General features: G+C 43.6%; 1 long non-coding RNA gene across 2 annotated transcripts; it reads left to right on the forward strand.

The window, feature by feature from the left end:
• The first annotated feature begins 832 nt into the window (after positions 1-832).
• On the forward strand, positions 833-8,527 carry LOC136510069 (uncharacterized). Of its 2 annotated transcripts, none has more exons than XR_010772606.1 (3): positions 833-986; positions 1,072-1,181; positions 8,074-8,527. It is a non-coding gene; the product is annotated as an uncharacterized lncRNA (long non-coding RNA). The 2 variants fall into 2 exon arrangements; XR_010772607.1 differs by lacking the exon at positions 8,074-8,527 and adding an exon at positions 1,345-1,467.
• The last annotated feature ends 1,868 nt before the right edge of the window (positions 8,528-10,395 follow it).

Below are 10,395 nucleotides of genomic sequence, written 5' to 3' on the forward strand. Positions count from 1 at the left end.
CACCCAAAAAGTCTGAATTCTTTTACTTAGTGGGTTTCAGATATTTTTGTCACATGGTTAGTTGGTTACAAAGAAAAAACAGAGAAGAAAACTCCCTTGTTTATTATAGAATGGTGAAGTAAGTCATATGTGGTTGGCCTGTACATAATTCGGACAGTTTTTGGACATTCTCATATTTTTCGAGCTAGCAACATGTTATATGATTTTTATCTCAAAGAAAAGATTCCAATAATCCATGGTGGCACTTGCGGAGCTATAGTCCATGCAACCTGGGCAGTAGCATTGGCCCAGAAAATATATAGAGATTACATCAACAGTCCATGTCAACTGCCGGCTCAACAAACATTCCATGCCGTTGGCTTGCCGGCAGCAGCGCTTGTCTTTGGGGTCTTGCGGGTCTTTGATTTTGTTTTTTTCCTGATGTTGATGATTGCTATCAAACCTAGGAGGCATCTCCTTTCTGAGTGGTTGGTGTGTTTTGTTGAAGTTCAGGTTAAGTTTAGTGTTTCCTATTTTTCAGTTTAAGTTCAGTTTTAGTGTTGTAGAATTTGTGTGTGTTTGCAGTCGATCCTGCTATTGTGTCTGTCTGTGTGTATTTGCTTGCTGCTTATTGAATTGGGATTGGTCGACCAGGTGAATCAAGTAAGTCGTCACCAGTTCCAGTTCGTCGCTGTAATGAAACGAATGGTGGTTAACTTGACTGAATAATACAGTACGGGAGAGTATGAGCCTCTCTTCCTACAGTATATATATCTGCACCTGTTCTGACGAGCCTGTTTCTGATGCTCATCAGTTTGTTGTTTTTCAGCTTGCATCTTTTATTCGACTGTGCACCAGTTCTGCTTAGACAACCTAGATGGCATGGGCCTGCAGTCAGCAAAATTGCCGCAGCGAATCAGTTTTGTATGATTGACAACTGCAGATTAAAGTATATGCTGAGCCTGACAGGACACTTAATAGGAATACATCTGTATCATCCCAGCAAGGTATTATATTCATATGTTCTTTTTCATATGAAAATGAGACTAACAATATTAGTTTTTAGTACTTTGTTGATTGTATATTTTTCAGCTCCTGTGATGCCTATGAATCCCAAATCAAAGCCTAACCATTTCATTGGCAAACTTCGTCTACCATCAGAGCCCTCAATACATGCTCCAATTGCAAATTCTATTGAAGAGGTAAGGTGTTTTTAGTCAGGTTGTCATGCAAGCATCTGGAAGAATTTCCATGAAAGAACTATGATTTTGCCTTTTCCCTTCCAAAAAACTTCTATTTGTGCTGCATTGTTGTGTGCAATTTGGTTTGACTGGAAACTAAAGTTCAGACCTGCTGTTTTTGTAGGAACCTGCAAATGAGTTGTACAAGTCTGTAGACCTGTCAAACTTTTCTGCTTTTCTATTCTGCAGTATTTTCCATGTGCTTTGATTTCATGATGTTAAACTATGTAGCATCCATGCTATAGAGGCTAAATTAAGCTTATTTTGTTATTAATACTGGTTTTGAGATTCAAATAATTAGGAGTGCTGTTTCAACTTATTACTATTAGTTTTAATATTTTTGTCACAACTTGCAATGCTAAAAATAGATTTGGACACCTTCAGCCATCAATATTTTTTTACATTATGTTCAATCGTGTTGTTATAAGTGTTTTAGCGATAATGCATGTGTATATCATTCTTAGTGACATTTGCTTCCAGTTATCTCCTGTTTTTGCATTTTGAGATCTAGAGACAAATGGTTTCTTAAGCGGCCACTAATATTAATGTCACTAAATTATCGTTAGATCAACAATTTCGAGATCCACTAATAGTAAAATGCCACTAATAGTATGTCATTGCTCATGGTCAAAATTTGTTTTTCTGGCGGGAGACTTTGGAGTCCAAAGGTTTTAGACTCAGTAGAACTAAAACTGAGTATATGAGATGTGACTTCGGCACTACTACTCGGGAGGAGGAAGATATTAGTTTGGAAGGTCAGGTAGTGCCTAGGATGGATACTTTTCGATATTTAGGATCAGTGCTACAGAGAGACGGGGATATTGATGAAGATGTTAGCCATAGAATCAAAGCAGGGTGGATGAAGTGGCGTCAAGCATCTAGTGTCCTATGTGACAAAAGGGCACCACAGAAGCTAAAAGGCAAGTTTTATAGGACGGCGATTAGACCTGCTATGTTGTATGTTGCAGAATGTTGGCCGACGAAAAGACGACATGTTCAACAGATAAGTATCGCGGAAATGCGTATGTTGCGTTGGATTTGCGGTCATACAAGAAGGGATCGAGTTCGGAACAATGATATACGTGATAGATTAGGAGTAGCACCAATTGAAGAAAAAGTTTGTCCAACACCGGTTGAGATGGTTTATACATGTCCAACGGAGACCTCCAGAGGCACCAGTGCGTAGTGGAATCATAAGCCAGGATAGTAACGTGAAGAGAGACAGAGGAAGATCGAAGTTGGCTTGGGTAGAAGCAATAAAAGGGGACTTGAAAGGATGGAATATACCCAAAGACTTAGCCTTAGATATGAGTGCTTGGAAAACAACTATTCACATGCCTGAACCTTGATTGCTTTTGCTGGGTTTTAACTCTAGCCTACCCCAACTTATTTGGGACTTAAAGGCTTTGTTGTTGTTGTTGTTGTGAGATTTCTCTATGGTTTTTGCGACAGGTTTCACCCGAGGTCTATATTTTGAAGGAAACTAAACCAAAAGCTAGTTCCTTGGATTTGGGAAAAATAGCTGACCAACTTTATAACCAAAAGAATGTGAACAACCTGGTGACAAAAAACATCACTTATGCAATTAAAGGTGAATTGTTCCTTGGTCATCTGTATTGTTTTCATTTTCCAGAAATATTTCTATATCTTCAGTCTCCTATTTTCAGTTTTTGTTCAGGTTCATTTTTGGTATATCTTGTCTAGCTGATTTTGTTTTTTATATCTGTGTTTGTTTGTAGAATCTAGGTTTATGATTTTCGGTTCAGTTCAAGTCCATTATGTCGCAAAACCGACCAATTTATACGGGCTTAAGTAAGAAAATCACCTGCCGAAGCAGATAAATTAACGTATTTGAGTCCATACAAACCCGGTAGTCCATGAAATCATGAAGGATTTCAAACCAACCAACATACAAGCCAAGATCGCACAAGTTTAGCAGCACAGTCACATGTTACATAAAGTTCGCAACATCATTTCGAATACATCGGAGTTTAGAACATAAAGTTACTACAAACCAGGTTCATAATAAGTAGCGGAAGCAAATAGTTTTGAAACCACACACGCACACTTAGTTCAGATACAGTGCCATGAATGATCAAGTCCCACAAAAGCAGTAGATGAGACGTAAGGAATGACCACGCCCTTGGTCCTAGTTGTCGCACATCGCTGGGTAGAGACAGTTGATGCAGTAACCATAGTACATCTGACCATCTGCAAAAACAATGGGAACAAAGCCCTGAGTACGAGAATGTACTCAGCCAGATTTACCCGCATTAAACGGAAATAAAGTGATACCAAGGAGTATGCAAAGCTTTCTTTTAATGGGCTAGCTTGACTCATTTGTGAAAGGCATAAGTTATCATGAATAAACCATTTTAAGTACTTTTGCATCATCTTTGTTATAACATGTTAATCTAGGTAAGCACCTATGCTAAGCAATCACTTGATTAACCATTACTATCAAAGTTACCATCTCAGGTTTAGCATTTCCAGCATAATCCACAGAACCATCCGTGTTCCATCATCATTACTACGATGCCGTAGCTCGAGTCAAGTGCTCACTATCCAGGAGCGATGGCGATTCCAATTGATTCCTAACCAGCTGATGATTTATTCCTCACACAAACCACACTCACCGATCAAGTGAGCTACAGGTCACCTATGATACTATTCCGGTAAACGTCGCGGGACAAATTGGAGCCGCAATACCCAGGGACTGCCCGACTGCCAGGAATCAGGCCTCGTCTACCCTTGGGCTCACTCTTCGCGCCCCTGTCATACCCCCATTAGCACCAATATGCGCACCCGTGTAGATCCTGGCCGAATAGTGCCACTAGCTTCGCGGTCGAAACGACTTATTCGGCCAGCTAAATGTGAGGCATGCGTTCAACATGACAAGAGGGACGAGCAACGATCGGTCCTTAACCGACACAGGTGAAAACTATAAGCACCCCAGAACCCTGTCTGGTTGCCCATTACTTATTCCGTCCGGTCTCCATTTATCCCTCAACACTGGGTTATTTCCATGATAGCATCCATAGCTAAGTATCCAGGTAACCACCTATAATTGTCGGTGATAGGAAATCACCGACTGCTACCGGTTTAAGCAGGGCTAAGCATTTAACTCGGTCCTAGACCTAGCAGGGTAAGATATATTTAGGTAGACAAGGATATAATATATGCATCAACGGTTTTACTTAACTCCTATAACGTAATGCAACAATATACATATAACTTATATATAGTTAATTGCTTTATAAAGTAGGAGACTTAGAATGCTTCGGGGCTTGCCTCTTTCGAATGAGCTAGGCTAGTGGTCCACGCACTCCGGGAGTTCCTCTCCTAGCTCCTCGGCCTTGGGCACCTCCTGTGCCTGGACCTCCGGCGGATCTGCTCCCACCTGCTCTTCTGGCACCACTACCGGAACTTCCTCCTGTGATCCTGTATGATGCATAGGTATGTGTGATTATGAAAGTCGTGCATAGGATGGAATGAGGTATGATGAGCATGAATGCTTGCATGTAGATGAGCAATTTCATTTCTATTTTACCGAGTAGGTGCAAATCTCCTCTCCGGTAAAATAAAACATATAACAAACAAGACATGCATACATATCACACATCACTACTATGTTAATCATACCAGCAGGTCATTTAGTGCTTCAAAGATACACTAAAGCAACACATTTTAACTAATCACGCATTAAGGAATCTTAATTAAATTCTATTTTAAACAAGGCTTGAACAGCAACCTATATTTCCTAAGCTCATAAAAATCTGAGAAAATTACAGTAGTCTCATTATATCTACTGGAGTCTATCATAAAATTTTCACTTCAATTGGATAAGTATAACAACCTATACTAAAAAGGCAAAAAGCATAGCAATTAAGCACATGAAAATACTTTGTACTATGAAAAGTATCAAACAACAAATTTCATATTTTTTCCATAATCTACATATCATAGGAACACTGTAGAAAAGTTTCACATGCAGGTATTATTCATATTTTTAGCCCTAAAAATTTTACAAGAAATTAGCCTTTAATCCACCAAAATTATTTAACCATATTTTTCCACAGAACATGCATGTCATATATTTTTCACAGAATGTACATCACATAAGTAGATCAACAAAATTGGAACCACATTTTTCAGACATGCACAGAATTAGTTATGCATTTTCTAAGATTACAACAATTTAAAGAATTAAATAAAGCTCTACATAAAAGTATCTAAAAAATGACATGCAATATTTTTAACATGTAGATCTGGTTACAAGGAACACAACAAAATTTGTTTCATAAATTTTGGACCATTTTTCTCAGAGTTATGAATTTTCAAAGGATTAAAACATTTTCTGGAAATTCATTTCCTTTATTTTCCAAAAATCCAGCCGGCCTTATTAGCTAGGTGCACTCGGTGCTGTGCACCTAGACCCGAGTCAGGGCGCTGACGAGTGGGCCCCCGCGGGTCAACCGGCCCCACCTGTTGGTCTGACCGAAATAGGGGGCGGCGCTGACCGGCGCGTTCTCGCCGACGGTGAGCTAGCCGGCGGTGCGGTCACCACCAGCAGCTCACCCGCGACGAGGCGAACGTGATGCACCAAGAGAGGGCGCTGGAGGAGCTCTGGAATGAGCCCGTGAGCTAGCATGGCGGCGCGGTGGCGCGGCTCGTCGGCGGTACGCCGACTCCGGCAACGGCAAGGCCCGGTGAGGCGCGCGTGAGCATGGTGAGGTCATAGCGGACTCGTAGCGCGAGAAAGGAAGGAGGGAGAGGAAGCGGACCGAGGTCGACTGCGCGGACAGCGAGCTCGCCGGAGCTTCGGCCATGGCGCGGAGAAGAAAACCGGCCAACACGGCCTCTCACCTCGACGATGGCAGCTGCACGCGGGCGCAAGTGATGGAGCTCACCGAGGCGGAGCTGTTGGCTAGAGGAATCGACGAATGAGGCGCAGGTGGAGGAGCTCGTCGCCAGCGAAGCAGCAGCGGCGCTCGGTGGCGTGCGGCGGCAGCGGCTCTACGCGGGGAGGCAGAGCGAGGAGGAGCAAATGGGGGCGAGTGGAGAAGGGAGTGGCACGCTTGGACAGTCTTGAAGGCGCGGCTGGTGCGCCACCACCCACGGCAGCCGGTCGCCGGTGGCCACGCGGCGGTAGAGCTCTGCCCGTGGTCGGCACAGGCGCGGGCGTGAGCGCGCGGGAGCGGGACGCGGGTGTGGGCGCGGGCCAGGCCGGCATCTGGCCGTGGGCCGAAGCCGAGGGCGCGGCCCAACAACTCGTTTTCTCTTTTTTTTAAATTAAAACAGCACACCAAAAATGCATTTTTGAGTATTTTCCAAATCTTTTCACAAGATGGTGTAAAAATGAAAGTTGTTCATTTTTTATGATCTACAACTTTGTTTTAATGACCAAAGCCAAATTCCAAATGGATTTTGAAATTCAAGTAAAGCATACAATAGGCCTAATTAAAACCATTTAAATTCAAATTTGAATTTTGTAAAAACATAAACATAACTTGACTTAAATCTTCATTCTAATATTTCTAAATTCATTTAGTAATCCAATACAAGCAATCATGGCATACAAACATGAGTATGGCATTTCACATTAATTTAAACATGATAAATTTCAATCAATTTAAGCACCACATGAAATGATACTTCATTCCTTTTGGAATGAAATGCATAGATGATGCTTATGCATAATGTGATGATGATTATGCTCATGATATGAAATGCTGATGCAAGCTTAACACCAGGGGTGTTACACATTACATTCTAATTTCAGTTTCAGTTCAGGTTCATTTTTGGTTTATCTTGTCTAGCTGATTTTGTTTGTTTATATCTGTGTTTCTTTGTGTATTTGCGACCTTGAGGGGTTCTAACCTAGTACAGTTTGGTGTGCGTCGATGCTTAGTTACTTACCACTAAACTTAATCACCTGCTCACTAGCACATAACACCTAATTTAGCACCAATAATTGGCAAATTCTAAAACTTATGATTTCATTTAGTAGGCCGGGGTCTCTTGCCAAGTCCCTTTTTCCCTTTTTCTTCTTCTGTTTTTTTTTAAGTTGGGTTTTTTAAGCTGTGTTCTAGGGACTTGGCATACCGTTCTGTTCTCTGTTTTTGTTTTTCTATCATCTAATCAAACTTGTGGCAAATCTCTTGCCGTTCCTTCTAAAAGAAACAGTGATGCATGGTTTGGTTTCTCTTCTCATTTCATTTCTCTTTCGGATCAATTTTGGCTTTTCATTTCCCTTTTCTTTGTGTTTTGTGCCTGCGTTTGAACATCTTTCAGCATGTTCGCTTGTTGGTTTTAGCCAGCCCAAACCAGCTAGCCAACAGTGTTTTCCTCTCACAACAAACCAGCACCAGCCAGCATAAACCATCCCAACAACCAACCAGCAAACAGGCCGTTTGTCCTCATTACAATGTGCATTCAGCACTGTTCAGAATTTAAATCATGTTCCTGTAGGTCCAACTCCTAGGGAGACATAGAGTTCTGGGTTCTTGAATCCTTTGCACCCCTGCATTTGGAGCCCATGGTGGTTTCAGTAGTCTAAACTTTAGGAGTTGATCCTTAGAATTTGACCCAACAATCAACAATGATATATGTACCTAGAATTTCTGTCTGTCGTATGTTGATCTGTCAGATTAAGATTTGCTTCATCGGAATCATTTTCAGCTATTTTTTGTAGGTTTCAGTATTTGGTCATTTCTTGCTTGATCATGGTTAAACCGGACTGCCTATGTCTGAACATCTTGTTCCCATTAGAACGTGCATTTAGCACTGTTTCAGAATTAGTGTTGTCTACTTGTCCTGGTTTCCTAATCACGAGTGTGTTCCATGGTAACAGAACAACCGATGCAGCTCCCGCGGCCTGTCCCTCCTGCATGAGGAGCCCGTTCAGCTGCAGCGGACGATACGGTTCGTGCGGCGGACAACTACGGAAACTTCTCGGACAATTGGGCCACGTTCCAGTTCATAGGCCGCTCCGTGTTCGAGCCGAGAGGGGAGGTGGCGCGCCGCATAGGCAATGCGCTCTTCTTTCTTCTGCATACTGATGTGCGTCCAGGGCGGCCGCTACGGCCAGCTGATCTTTGCATTTTCCAGTGGTTGTATGGTGACAGAGGTTCAGTAGATCGTACTGATGTGGTACAAACAATAGCTTGGATAATGTGTAGCATAGCTCACAGTAATTCTGCAGGTCTAATTTGTGATGCAGAGAGATCAGTTGAGTAGCAGCTGCATGAGGCATCATTTTCTTAGTATTTATTATTTTATATCCAATTATCATGTTGTTCTTATTTGATTCATTTTCTGTTAAAGCCCCACGGCTAACTGAATCAAGCAAATGGTTGGTTTTCATGCAGGTCAACTTCAGTTACTGGATTGAATAACAATGTATTATTTGAAACCACATTTTTAAACTAAGTGGCCGAGCTGGGATTTTAAATCAGGTTGTGTTCTAGGTTTCAGTGAATCTGCATATCTGTATATATGGTTGAGCTGGGATTTTTTTGTTTACCTTGCTTTGATGATTTTCTCCTGTCTTTTGTAATTTTGATTCCTGTGTTTGGATCCCTGTTCTTGGTGACCCAATTGGTCGCAATGAACCTGCATATCTTGATGCCTGTGTTTTGAAAATTGTAATGTTTTTGTTCTGTTAGTAATTTTGAACCAAAATTAGATGCAGAACTATGCAAAAAAAAATCAGATGAAGGTGCTTTTGGCGTGGATTGGCTTTGATTGTTTACCTGCGTTGCATCTTGTTCTTTTGCCTCTGATCTAGGTGTTAAATTCAAGTTTGGTCTTGCTTTTGCTTTGGTCCTCATCGTCTTTCAGGATCTACTACGCCGCCGCTGTCGCGGCCATCTACGGTGCCGTGCTTTTATGTTTTAGTTACGGCGCCGTCCTTTTTCTTTCTTCTCCGTCAAATTTGCTTTTTATCTGTGTCGGGTACCTTAGAACGGGGTACCCCGAGCGAACATCAAAGGGGTCACTTAAGTCCCATCAAAAAACAAAGCTAGAAGGTAAGCCGTGGGCCCCTCACCCGCCGCGTCCGAGCCCGCCAGGCTCTCCGCCTCGCCTCAAGCCTCGCGCAGAAGGTCTCGGCGTCCTGACGCAATCTCCGCCTCGCGCGAGGCTCTCCACGGAAGGCCTCAGCAGGGAACACAATCTCCGCCTCGCGCGAGGCTCTTCACGGAAGGCCTCGGTGTGGGGGTATTAACCCCTATACCCTTACGGCTAAGCTTGGGACGGCCCGGATCGATGGGTCCGGTCCACCCGAAAGACGACGTGTGGCACAGCCAACCTGATCGGAGTCCCGCACAAGGAGTCAAGGCAGATTTGGCGATCAAGCAGGATTCTGGTCGGTTAAAATAGGAATCCTTATCCGGCCACATATGACAATTGTAACTGACTAGGATTGGTTTCCAGATCTGTAACCCTGCCCCCGGACTATATAAGGCGGGCAGGGGATCTCTCTAAAAAACATCTCTCATTGACATACAGCAATACAAATCAGACGCAGGACGTAGGTATTACGCCTTCTTGGCGGCCGAACCTAGATAAAACCTCGTGTCTGTCTTGCGTCACCGTCTTGTTTGTGGCTTGCGCATCTGTCTGCCGATAATCTACTACCTTGGGCATACCCCTAGGTAGACTGCCGACCATATTTCGTCGACAGTGGCGCGCCAGGTAGGGGGTGTGCGTACTGCTCTCCAAGCAAACAAGATGGTCATCGTCTCCGCCTCCATGGCTACGCGGAACGGCCTCACGTTCACCGTCGGCCAGATCACCTGGACCACCAGCTCCGATGACTTCATCGCCATGGCCACGGAGGAGGCGCGGATTCAGTCTGCGCCGACCACTGCTTCACCTGCATCGGCTACGGCTCCGACCACGATGGGTACGGCTCCGACCACGATGGATCTGGCTCTGACCACGGTACATCTGGCTCCGACCATGCCTGCATCATCTTCAGCCACGCCGACAACTCGTCGTCCGCTTCCCCGCTACAAAGGGAAGCAGATCGACAACACTGACCTGCTCGACTCCATCGATTGGGTCGGCACCAAACTCGCTGAAACCCTAGCTCTGGTAAGTACGATTCAAAGTCAACCTAACGAGCAGGTAACCGCTCCCCACAACAGATCTACCCGACCAGCTCGGACCA

This window comes from Miscanthus floridulus, chromosome 16 (assembly GCF_019320115.1).
Source record: "Miscanthus floridulus cultivar M001 chromosome 16, ASM1932011v1, whole genome shotgun sequence".
In the NCBI taxonomy this organism is placed as follows: Eukaryota; Viridiplantae; Streptophyta; class Magnoliopsida; order Poales; family Poaceae; genus Miscanthus; species Miscanthus floridulus.